Source organism: Squalius cephalus (genome assembly GCF_949319135.1).
Source record: "Squalius cephalus genome assembly, chromosome: 14".
NCBI classification, from domain to species: Eukaryota; Metazoa; Chordata; class Actinopteri; order Cypriniformes; family Leuciscidae; genus Squalius; species Squalius cephalus.
In genome coordinates, this window is record NC_137135.1 from 10537093 (window position 1) to 10550381 (window position 13289).

Consider the following 13289-nt stretch of genomic DNA (forward strand, 5'->3'; position numbering starts at 1 on the left):
CAATCAGAATTTCCCAATGTCACTCTTCTAAATCTCAACCTCAATATTTCAATTTCAGATTCAACAGTTGTTGTCTCAATTGCAAAAATAAGAAATTAGAATGTTCATCAAAATGGAAACAGTTCAGTCCATGAAGAAGAAAAAACTTGAATTCTTGTCTTCAGGAAAATCCAGGTAAATTGGAAAAATATGCAATGTGTGTAGTTCTGTCCTACCCACTCAGAAACTTTGTTTCTCACAACACTTTTTACAGGTTTCCAGGGACGAAGTGATGGGATGGCTCGCCAGTCCAACCAAGGATAGGAAATCCACAGCAGGACAGAAATCACGGAATCGGAATCGGAACGGAACCTCAGCAGCAATTCAGGAACTCTCAACAGAGAATTAGATCAAAGAAAAGAAAAAAAATATACCAAAACAAAAAACCCGGCCTTAAAAAACAAAGCCAAACACAATTATTAGATCTCATTCAAATAAACCTTTTTAAACAATCAATATGACTCTCTTCAATCATTTAAATACATATGCATGCTAATCACCATGTGCTCGATTAACACATTAATCTATATACAGAGCTAGCAAGCTAGCACCGCATGGCACACACTTCCCAATAGAGAAAAATACACAATCTCAACAAATAATACGTCTCTGCATTATTTAACGTAACTACATACAATCACATAGTATATTATAAAACATTTTCAACATTTTTTCATATTATTACCCAATTTACCGATGCATTGTTCACATTACTATTACAAAAACAATATTCTCATTAGTCAAACACACTTCTCAAAGAAAATAGTACTCACCAAGGAGATATGGATCAAGGAACAAAAGAAAAGCAATTTTCCAAAGGAAAGATTAGAAAATTTCTCCTATCTCTTCAGTAACTTATAGTTTCTGCACAGCGCGCTCAATTTTCACGAGGCACTTTACACACGCGAGCTCTCTACAGAACCAATAACTCATAAATCTATTGTGCTTGTTAATAACTTATTGCTAAATTATCACAGTTTATTCTTTCTTAACTCACTCAATTGATTTAATATCACTCGTGTCGTTCACAATCTCTTATCTCCGGTCGCGTCTCAGCTTGATACCGATCTTTTTTCTGGAAACTTTTTCTCAACTGAGGGCGGAGCTAACCTTTCACCTCACCAATCAAATTAATTCAGAAACATTTTTCTATTCTTTGAATTATTTATAATAAAATAAATACAATTTATTTCTTATTCTTCTCTTACTATTAGTTTCATAGCGATATGAATAAACTAATATTAATTATAATTACTAGTGACCCAAATTAATGTACTGGGTTACACTCTCCCTTCCTGAATATATGCAGGTCCCTCTGCATACTCACACTAAGATAATTTCTATCAGAGTCACTTCAAAGGGTCTTCCAAATTGGTAGTAATCACAGTACTCAGACTTGACAGCAGGGATTGGATAACTAAACTAAGAGGGTTACCCAGTTGCGGGTACTGAAGTCTTTTGGGGGGTTCACATTGTCTCCTTGAGCGTCTAAGACTTCCTCCAGTTTCAGTTAATTCACTCTGGTTATGTTGAGAGTCACAAGGAGTGGCACTTTCTGTTTGAGGGGAAAGGATACTTCCTTCTCTGTGCGCATTTCCAGATGATTGTTCACCCTCAGCATCCAATTTCTCACAATTCCTCATCGGTTCATTTTCATTTCCAGATCTATCAACCGAACTTTCATCAAGAACTTCAACTTCAGGCAGATCTGATGGGTCCCCTTCTACAGATTCCTCTGAAGTAGGATGATCAGCCTTCTGCACGTTGGAGAATTCCATATCAGGTAAGTTTCCATTTTCAGCGGGTTCTTTCGGGCTAGGACATCCTTTATCCTTTTCCATCACAGGTTCAGCACCAGGTAAGTGGACTGTCCTTCTACTTCCAGTGGAAGAAACAGGTTTTGGGTTTGACAGAATTCTGGTTTCAATCTCGAAGGACCTTTCAGGAGCATAATGGTCAACTGGATCATAGTCTGACTCTGAACACTCGCTCACACTCTCAAACTCCTTAGGTTCCTCAGCACATCTGGCTCTGGTTCTGGGTTTACGAATTACTTTCCTCTCAACAGGCTCATCAGGTGTCGACAGGAATCCACAGGGCAACAGCAGATCCCTGTGCAGAGTCCTCAGAGGTCCATTCTTTCTTTCTGGAGTCACCGTGTAAACAGGTAAATCTCCTGCCTTCTTGATTACAATGTAAACGTCAGGCTCCCACTTATCTGCTAACTTGTGTTTTCCTCTCAGGCGGACGTTTTTCACCAATACACGATCACCAACTTGAAGGGTGGAGGCAACAACATGTTTGTCATACCTCTTTTTGTTTCGTTCGTTCGTTTCGTCCTTTGAAGCATTTCCCGTTGCAACCTTGTAGCTTTCTTCAAGTCGCTTCTTGAGATCTTGTACATACTTGGAATGGGATCCAGACTGACTGTCGACAGGTAACCCAAATGCCAGGTCAACCGGTAGTCGTGGTTGTCTCCCAAACATTAGTTCGTATGGACAGAATCCAGTCACATCACTCTTAGTGCAATTGTCTGCGTGCACCAGTGGTTTGACATAATCCTTCCATCTTGATTTTTCCTTGTTGTTCAGGGTTCCCAACATCTGCAGCAGCGTTCGATTGAAGCGTTCAACTGGATTGCCTCTCGGATGGTATGGAGTGGTTCTGGTCTTGGATATTCCAGCGCATTTGCACAGTTCTTTAATGGTGCGAGACTCAAAGTCAGTACCTTGGTCACTATGGAGTTTTTCTGGGAATCCGTAGTGCACCAGAAAATTGTCCCATAGACATTTGGCTACTGTCTGGGCTTTCTGATTCCGTGTCGGTACAGCAACAGCGTACTTGGTGAAATGGTCAGTTATTACCAGGATATCCTTGGTGTTACTTAGGTCAGGCTCTAATGACAGGAAATCCATACAAACTAGCTCTAGCGGTCGGCTAGTTCTGATGTTCACCAATGGAGCAGCTTTCTCTGGTAGGGTCTTTCGTCGAACACAACGCTCGCAGGTTTTGACCTTCTTTTCCACTGCTGAGGCCATTTTTGGCCAGAAGAATCTTGATCGAACAAGGTCGAGAGTCTGTTCGATGCCCATGTGACCCATTTCATCATGGCGCTCCCTTAAGACCGCAGAACGAAGATAAGCAGGTAATGCCAGCTGGTATGACGAGTTTCCTTCCTTTTGGCTTCTCCTGAATAACACACCATTTCTCAACTCCAGCCGATTCCATTCTTTGAACCATAGAATTAATTCAGGTGGAATGGTCTTGAAATAGGGCTTGTCATTTAACTCCAGCTGTCGGATAACTAATCCAATTTCTGGATCCATTCTCTGTCTTTCCCGCAGGTCCTCCTCAGACAACTGGGGAATCTCCGTGAACTGATAAGTATCCTCTTGTTGGAACGCTTGTGGCAAAGCTTCTACATCAATAGCAAGGGATTCCACTAAGGTCACAGGAAGATGTGAAGAACCAGGGTTACCACACAACTGACCAAGATGGTGACGTTCACAGATAGCTTCAACGGCTTCTGCAGAAACAATCATTGAAGAGTCTTCTGTCAGGTGATGGTGAGTGAACTGTCTAATTCTCTCCATCTCTTTTTGTGTCTCCTGGTCATCTGGAACTTCCTCTTGTGGCCTTCTAGATAGTCCATCCGCATCTTGATTTCTACTCCCAGCTCGGTATTGTATCTTGAAAGTGAATGTTGACAAACTTGACAGCCACCTATAGCTGGTGGCGTCTAGTTTTGCGGAGGACAGGATGTAGGTCAACAGATTACTGTCAGTTATCACAGTGAAATCAGTCCCGTACAAATAATCGTTGAATTTGGTGGTCACGGCCCATTTCAACGCCAGAAATTCCAACTTGTGGGCGGGGTACTTTGCTTCACTCCTGGTAAGTCCTCGGCTTGCAAAGGCGATGACTCTCATCTGTCCGTCTTGCTCTTGGTATAATGCTGCACCAAGCCCGGTGGTACTGGCATCTGTGTGCAACACATATGGGAGTTTGGGATTAGCAAATCCTAATACTGGAGCAGAAGTGAGTTTCGCAATGACAGTATCAAATGCCCTTTGACATTCTGGCGTCCATCTTTCCCCAAACTGTTCCTTCGGACTGAAATACTGTTTTGCTTCGTCTGTCTTTTTCTTGCGGCCTTTCTGTAATGGAGGATACCCAGCAGTGAGATCATTAAGAGGCTTCACTATTTTCGAATAATCTTGCACAAACCTTCGGTAATAACCAGAGAATCCGAGAAAAGCTCTGAGCTCCTTAAGCGTTTTCGGCCTTGGCCAGGTTTTGAGGGCTTCCACTTTCGCTGGATCAGTCTCAACTCCACTCTGCGAAACTATGTGGCCTAAGTACTTGACAGAGGTTTGGCAGAACTTGCACTTCTCAGGTGAAAGCTTTAGCTTGAACTCACACAACCTTTTGAGCACTTCTTTCAGACGAGCTTCATGTTCTTCCAGAGTTCTTGAGAAGACTATTAAATCGTCAATGAACACCAGCACTTCCTTCCGATTGAGATCTCCCATACAACGTTCCATCAACCGTTGAAACGTGCTAGGTGCGTTCGTGATTCCTTGTGGCATCCTGTTAAATTCCCAGAAACCTAATGGGCATACGAAAGCGGTCTTCTGCTTATCAGACTCTTCCATTTCAATTTGATAGTAGCCCGACTTCAGGTGGAGGACTGAAAACCATCTTGATCCGGTCAAGACTGAAAAGGCTTCTTCCAAGTTAGGAAGGGCGTATGCATCTTTGATTGTCTGGGAGTTTAATTTCCTGAAATCAATGCACAATCGCACAGAGTTGTTCTTTTTTCGTACCACAACTATGGGAGATGAGAATGGAGACTCTGACTCTCTGATAACTCCAGCTTCAAGAAGCTCTTGGAGATGCTGCCTGACTGCATCCACGTCTTGGGGGTGAATTGGTCTGGCTCTGTGCTTGAATGGTGTGTCATCACTAAGCTTTATCCGATGTTTCACTTGGTCAGTGTGTGTCCGTAGTCCAGATCATGTAATACAAACACATCAGGCATGGAATTCAACAGTGATGTTATTCTCTCTTTCCAATCTGACGATAGTGGAGAATCTCCAAAGTCAATTGGAATCTTTGACAGACTTGGCTCCATCTTTTCACTTCCAGCATCCACTTTGGAAAACTCTTTTTTCATCACTCGCTGGACTGCATGGACTTCAGCTATCACAGTCTTCGGGGGAATCACTAGGTCAGTTTGAGTGTCATTCCTCACTACTACTGGTAACTGAGCAAAGCGTTGCCTTGAAGGTAGACTGTGCAGACAGCTTGCCACCAAAAGACCACCAGGTAAGGAAGACATTGTAGGTGGTTCAACTGACACCCATTTTTCGAAGAGAGGGCCTTTCACATGAATTAGTCCATCCAGAACTACAGTGCACCCTGCCGGTACAACCTCTTGTTGGTTCCCCTTTAACTTCACACATCTCACAGTTCCACTCGAAGCTTGCCATTTCCTCTTCTGCAGCACATTTATCACAGCCTGATAGCCATAACAAAGTGACTTGATAGCACCCGTGCCCCTTTGAGTGCAATCGGCATATAACACATCAAGCGAGTTGGTACCAATTAGAATCTGTGGTATGTTTGTCAAGTCTGGGAAACTTTAAGTTGAGCTCGACATAACCCAAATAGGGTACGGCTTGTCCGTTGGCTCCCTCTACTTCAAGAAGATGCTCCAAGGATTTCATGGGGTGCTTGCACAGATATTTATCATAGTAGGACTTGGGAATGGTTGTCACCTGCGATCCGGTATCCAGAAGGCAGTTCACTTCCCTCCCTTCAATTCGAATCCTGGTGGTGCATCTGGTCCCTACTAATCCAGTAGGTAATTCACAACGTGGAGATTCATGAGCATGCTGGTGCAACCGATATTCATTCTTCTTAGGGCATTGTTCTCTTCTTCCCGTCTCTGTCCGCCCCGCAACTGAGACGGATTTCAGTTTAAATGCTTAGTGTTGGAGATGTTCTGCAGGTCCCATCTGGCCTGTCGCTCTCTTAACTCACGGCGCTTCTCTTCAACCTTGCGAGGGTTTGGTTTATTTTCACAGTTAACAGCAAGATGTCCATCCTCTCCACAATGAAAACAATAGCCAGGTCGGGGTCTGCTGTGCGATTGCCAGGTGGGTCTTGCATCCTTGTTCACCTCAGGTTCCATTGGCTTGGGTCGGTATTTTGCAGGGAAGGTGCTTAAAGCTGGAGACTCTCGATACTCCCCTTGAACTCTTGGGACGAGATGAGCTTGAAGCTCAGCTATCTTCTGCCTTAATTCAGAGAATTCTTCCACAGTAGGACTGGTCTTTTCTTTACGAACTGGCTCTGGTTTCATTGCGGAGATCTGGGCTTGGAGTTTTGCAACCTCCTTCTTCAGGGTTTCGACTTCAGACTTTTCAGCTTTGCTTTTGGACTTGGCTGACTTCGGCTTTTCACTTGACTGGCCTGGCACCTCGTCAGTGGAATCTTCAGATACATCGCTGCAGTACACAAACTGTTGGTGAGTCGCTGTCCGTAACTTAAGTGGAATAGGAGCTTGTCTGTTTAATCCGAGATGCTTTCTCATCCTTTCTTCTTTTAGGGTCTGCTTGTCTTCTGCAGTACGGATGAGAACCACAAGTTCAGCGAAAGAAGGGGATGTGACTCTCTTTCCTTCCAGCTGCAAATCCGTGATTAAGCTGTTGTCCCAGCAACCTCTGCAAAATTGCTTGAGGAGACAACGGTTCCGTTCAGCTGCAGCAACACCACCTCGTCTGATCGCAGCACTCAGCATCACATGAAGACGGTGAAGGTAAGTGGAGGGTTTTTCTCCTTGATTTTGCAGGGCACCAATGAACTTTGCAAACAATTCATCTCCGTCCTCCACTGAACCATATACAGATTCCAACAGCTCCAAACACTCTGATGGCAAGGCATATGGACCGATGTGCTTGACGACATCCGAGGCTGGAGGCAGCAGACTGTCGAGAATCTTCCCAGTCTTGTGTAAATCAGAGAGAGACTTATCGTTCAATAGGAAATCCACACTCGCACGCCAGGTGTCAAAATCTGGTTCATGGCTTGGACGAGGGCTTCTTCCTGAAAAGGCTTTGAGACGAAAGGCAACATGTGGAGACGACAGGGAATCACTGGTCCTTACTACATGCTCCATCACTACTCGTTGAATTCCGGGTGGATTCAAAGCACTGGTAGGTATGTTCAAAGACATGGTCTCAGCAACACTGGCATTAGGGCTCCTCATATGGTAAGGTGACTTTGCCGGTGTGCTTTCCTTGGCTGGGTTTTCATGTTCTTGGGTTGGAACACTCAGTAATGGTGAGATCTCTGGTGAGAACATTACTGTTGTTTCTGCTTGCCCCTGTTGCACATTAGCAGATGGTTGGTATTCTTGATTCAAGTGTGGAGGGGTACTCACATGCATACCGCTGTCATTTGCAGGCTGTTCATTTTCTGGAAACATCAACGCAGATATCTTCTGCAGCTCGCACTGCAGCACTTCCTGCACAGTTCTTCCACTGCCTCTGGCGATGGCCTTCAATTCTTCCAGGTACTCTTCAGTGATGTTTCCACCCATTTCAGAAGTGTACACACTACTCAGGCTGCGTACCTGGAACACAACATTAGCATCTAGTGTGCTTCTGATAGTCAAAGGCAGTGAGGCTTCTAAATTATGCATGGCAGACTCGTGTGAGAATTCCACAATAGCACTGTGGTGATACTCTGACTTGGGATCGTCAATGATTACGTTGCGTTTGATGGACCCATATTTCATCAGGCAGTCTTCTATTTCTAAATCTGGGTCAGAAAGTGTTAAGCCACTTACAATGACTGCTTTCTGGACGTTAATGTTCTCACGTTTCACTATTTCCATATCTGCCTGTTTAACTGATTTCCTATAGAGCGAAAGGGTTTATTTTTCTTACTTTTGACTTAAGCTCTTTATTGTCTATTTGTGATTATCAAGTTTTAACTTTTACACTTTGCTGCAATTTTGCTCCTGGCTGGCTCGCCAAGTTTTGTATGTAGCGCGTGGCTCGTTTTCTAGATCTTATAAATTTCCGATTATGGACCAGATTCGGAAGATTTTCGGGTCGACTCACTGAAGCAAAACTAGCAGAATATATATATTAATAACAAATTCAAATGAACAAAATCACTCAAGACTACTGGACTGCAATTAATTATATAAAAGGTAAGTATATTTTTTCTCTTTGTTGATTGTCGGAATGATTATAGAAATGAAATCAAATAAATCAATTAAATGACGGAAATATACAGTATTTCAATTAAATGACATGTACCAGAGAAACACAATCAGAATTTCCCAATGTCACTCTTCTAAATCTCAACCTCAATATTTCAATTTCAGATTCAACAGTTGTTGTCTCAATTGCAAAAATAAGAAATTAGAATGTTCATCAAAATGGAAACAGTTCAGTCCATGAAGAAGAAAAAACTTGAATTCTTGTCTTCAGGAAAATCCAGGTAAATTGGAAAAATATGCAATGTGTGTAGTTCTGTCCTACCCACTCAGAAACTTTGTTTCTCACAACACTTTTTACAGGTTTCCAGGGACGAAGTGATGGGATGGCTCGCCAGTCCAACCAAGGATAGGAAATCCACAGCAGGACAGAAATCACGGAATCGGAATCGGAACGGAACCTCAGCAGCAATTCAGGAACTCTCAACAGAGAATTAGATCAAAGAAAAGAAAAAAATATACCAAAACAAAAAACCCGGCCTTGAAAAACAAAGCCAAACACAATTATTAGATCTCATTCAAATAAACCTTTTTAAACAATCAATATGACTCTCTTCAATCATTTAAATACATATGCATGCTAATCACCATGTGCTCGATTAACACATTAATCTATATACAGAGCTAGCAAGCTAGCACCGCATGGCACACACTTCCCAATAGAGAAAAATACACAATCTCAACAAATAATACGTCTCTGCATTATTTAACGTAACTACATACAATCACATAGTATATTATAAAACATTTTCAACATTTTTTCATATTATTACCCAATTTACCGATGCATTGTTCACATTACTATTACAAAAACAATATTCTCATTAGTCAAACACACTTCTCAAAGAAAATAGTACTCACCAAGGAGATATGGATCAAGGAACAAAAGAAAAGCAATTTTCCAAAGGAAAGATTAGAACATTTCTCCTATCTCTTCAGTAACTTATAGTTTCTGCACAGCGCGCTCAATTTTCACGAGGCACTTTACACACGCGAGCTCTCTACAGAACCAATAACTCATAAATCTATTGTGCTTGTTAATAACTTATTGCTAAATTATCACAGTTTATTCTTTCTTAACTCACTCAATTGATTTAATATCACTCGTGTCGTTCACAATCTCTTATCTCCGGTCGCGTCTCAGCTTGATACCGATCTTTTTTCTGGAAACTTTTTCTCAACTGAGGGCGGAGCTAACCTTTCACCTCACCAATCAAATTAATTCAGAAACATTTTTCTATTCTTTGAATTATTTATAATAAAATAAATACTATTTATTTCTTATTCTTCTCTTACTATTAGTTTCATAGCGATATGAATAAACTAATATTAATTATAATTACTAGTGACCCAAATTAATGTACTGGGTTACACTGTCAGGGCAGGACCCTGACACTTATATAAGTAAACTTGTAAGTGTGCTATTTAAATACTGCTTGGGACTAAATTGGCCCACTTTTTAGTATATAAAAGTATACGTTTAAGTGTACTATAAGTGTAACAGTAGTAAACTTTAAGTGCACAACTAGTTCATAACTACGTTTCTCATTTGTACTGCATCTGTACTACAAGTTAACTTATAAGTATACTAGTAGTTTACGAAAATACACTTTGAAATGTACCCTCAGTAAACTACTAGTTTTGTAGTTTTATACCGCAAGTGTACTTGAAAGATAGCTATTTATATATTATTTTTGCACTTTTAGGGACAGATTTACTAACTACTTTTTGTGTCTGTCAGGATTTACTTGGACACGCAGTGAAATATTAGCGTTGAAAAGACGGGACACAGTTATTTTTGCGGCTGACCTTATTGCATATGCTTTTGTAGGAGTTTCCCTTTCAGATGCTAAATTTATGGGAGGAGAGTATTTAAATTAATCATGCAAGGTGATTTTCTAAGGTTTGCGCTCGTCATATTTGCGCCTTAATGATATGATTTCAGATAATAACCTAGATGTGCTGTGTTTGACAGAAACCTGGCTAAAACCAAACGATTACATTACTTTAAATGAGTTCACCCCGCAAGATTACTGTTATAAACATGAGCCTCGTCTGAAACGCAAAGGGGGAGGAGTTGCTGTAATTTATAGTAATATTTTCAAAACCACTAAGAAATCAAGTTTTAAATATAATTCTTTTGAAGTGTTAGTGCTTAATGTAAAAATATATAGTATATAAATGATAAATCACATTTGAGATTTGTGCTCGCTACTGTATACAGGCCACCAGGGCACCATACAGACTTTATCAAAGAATTTGCAGACTTTCTATCAGAGTTAGTATTGGCTGCAGATAAAGTACTAATTGTTGGTGATTTTAATATACACATCGATAATGAAAAAGATGCATTGGGTTTGGCATTTAAAGACATTGTAAACTCAATTGGAGTTAGACAACACGTGTCAGGACCTACTCATCGTCGTAATCATACTCTAGATCTAATATTTTCACATGGAATAGATGTTGATGCCGTTGAAATTCTGCAGCAGAGAGATGACATCTCAGATCATTATCTAGTCTCGTGTAAATTACATTTAGATTTACATTTTTTTTTTTTTTTTTAAAAGGCTGCAAAGCCGACTCCGTGTTTCAAATATGTTAGACCTATCACTTCTGCCACTAAAGATTGCTTTATTAATAATCTTCCTAATCAGTTTCATCATCTTAGCATCCCGGATAGCTTAGAAGAACTTGATATTGCAACAGAAACTTTTAACTCTCTCTTTTCCAGCACTTTGGACACAGTTGCTCCTTTGCGCTTAAAGAAGATTAAAGAAAATAATCCATCGCCGTGGTACAACGAGCACACTCAGGCCCTTAAGAGAGCATCCAGAAAAATGGAACGCAACTGGAAGAAAACAAAACTAGAGGTATTTCGCATCTCATGGAAAGAGAGCTCGATTGCATACAGAGAGGCTTTAAAAGCTGCTAGATCTGCTTATTTTTATTAGAAGAAAATAAACATAATCCTAGGTTTTTATTTGAAACAGTGGCTAAACTAATGAAAAAGAAAGCTTCAAACACAGAAGTTTCCAAGCAGCACAGCAGTAATGATTTTATGAACTTCTTCACTTATAAGATTGATAATATCAGGGACAAAATTATAACTATGCAACCGTCTACTACAGTATCGCATCAGGCAGTGCATTGTAGTCTCCCTGAGGAAAAATTTGATTCATTCGTTGCTATAGGAGAGGAAGAATTTACTAAACTCGTTAAATCATCTAAATCGACAACATGTATGTTAGACCCTATACCGACTAAGCTACTGAAAGAGATGCTTCCAGAGGTCATAGATCCTCTTCTTAATATCATTAATTCGTCATTGTCTCTAGGATACGTACCAAAAAACTTTAAGCTGGCTATGATTAAACCGCTTGTTAAAAAAACGCAACTTGTAGGATCAACTTGTAGAATTAGTCAATTACAGGCCGATCTCGAATCTACCTTTTCTGTCAAAGATACTAGAAAAGGCAGTATCTTCACAACTGTGTTCCTTTTTAGAAAGAAATGATATCTGCGAGGATTTACAGTCAGGATTTAGACCGTGCCATAGTACTGAGACTGCTCTCGTTAGAGTCACAAATGATTTGCTCTTATCATCCGATCGTGGTTGTATCTCTCTATTAGTGTTACTCGATCTTAGTGCTGCGTTTGACACCATTGACCACAACATTCTTTTAAATAGACTAGAAAACTATGTTGGCATTAGTGGAATTGCACTAGCATGGTTTAAATCATACTTATCTGACCGTTATCAATTTGTAGCAGTAAATTAAGAGATGTCTCATCGATCACAAGTTCAGTATGGCGTACCACAAGGCTCAGTACTAGGACCGCTGCTGTTCACTCTGTACATGCTACCATTAGGAGATATCATTAGGAAACATGGAATTAGCTTCCACTGTTATGCTGACGATACTCAGCTCTATATTTCTTCAAAACCTAACGAAACTTACCAATTCACTAAATTAACAGAATGCATAGCTGATATAAAAAATTGGATGACTCGTAATTTCCTACTTCTAAATTCTGAAAAAACAGAGATTCTAATTATTGGACAAAAAACTTCCTCACGTAATAACATAGAATACCGTCTAACACTTGATGGCTGTTCACGTTAAGTCTTCGTCGTCGGTTAGGAACCTGGGTGTGCTCTTTGATACCAATCTTTCATTTGAAAGTCACGTGTCTAGTATCTGTAAAACCGCATTTTTCCATCTTAAAAATATAGCTAAATTATGTCATATGCTCTCATTGACAAATGCGGAACAATTAGTTCATGCTTTCATGACATCAAGGCTAGATTATTGTAATGCTCTACTGGGTGGTTGCCCTGCACGCTTAATAAACAAACTACAGCTAGTTCAAAACGCAGCAGCTCGAGTTCTTACCAGAACCAGGAAGTATGACCATATTAGCCGGGTTCTGTCAACACTGCACTGGCTCCCTATTAAACATCGCATAAATTTTAAAATATTGCTGATGACTTACAAAGCACCAAATGGTTTAGCTCCGCAGTACTTGAGCGAGCTCTTAACGCATTATAGTCCTTCACATCTATTGCGATCTCAAAATTCCGGCCAGTTGATAATACCTAGCATATTAAAATCGACTGCTGGCGGTAGATCCTTCTCCTATTTAGCACCAAAACTTTGGAACAGTCTTCCTAACATTGTCCGGGAAGCAGACACACTCTGTCAGTTCAAAGCTAGATTAAAGACACATCTCTTTGACCTAGCATTCACATAATACATTATAGACTTCTATAATTCAGTGTTAGGCTGCATAGATTAACCGGGAACACTTCCCATAAATCCTGATGTACTTGTTACATCATGAGAAGAATGGCATCTACGCTAATTTTAGTGTCTTTGTTTATCCCGAGGTCTTCCCGCAGCCTGCCGGATCCAGGCCATATCCAGATCTGACGAAGGCCCTTCGCCTGGACCCG

The 13289-nt window shown here is 40.7% G+C and overlaps 1 long non-coding RNA gene across 1 annotated transcript; it reads left to right on the forward strand.

Moving 5' to 3' along the window:
- LOC307171087 lies at positions 1-307 on the forward strand. The gene is made up of 2 exons (XR_013823491.1): positions 1-174; positions 254-307. It is a non-coding gene; the product is annotated as an uncharacterized lncRNA (long non-coding RNA).
- The last annotated feature ends 12982 nt before the right edge of the window (positions 308-13289 follow it).